Raw genomic sequence first — 313 nt, 5'->3', positions numbered from 1 at the left:
GTGGGGAGCGGGGAGCTGCCTGCCATCCCTGCAGACGCCATTACAAGATGGCGCTCACATCCGGTTCATGCTGAGCAGTAAATAAGTCAGTACGCATGCCCGAAGTAATTTTCCACCTTCTAGTCTCTGCGTGGCGTGAGGCGTGATATGGGCTGATGAGTTTGCGACCAATCAAGAGTTGCCACGTCCAAGACGGGCTTACTAACCTATATAAGGGCTGAGTTTCCGACATTCGGGGTCTTCGCCCTGTAAGCTTATTCTCTCCCTCTCAAGATGCATTAAAGCTTTTCTGCAGAAGGATCCTGAGTGTGCC

This window comes from Nannospalax galili, unplaced genomic scaffold (genome assembly GCF_000622305.1).
Source record: "Nannospalax galili isolate Female #2095 unplaced genomic scaffold, S.galili_v1.0 scaffold960, whole genome shotgun sequence".
Lineage (NCBI taxonomy): Eukaryota > Metazoa > Chordata > Mammalia > Rodentia > Spalacidae > Nannospalax > Nannospalax galili.
Note: the sequence above shows the minus strand (reverse complement) of the source record.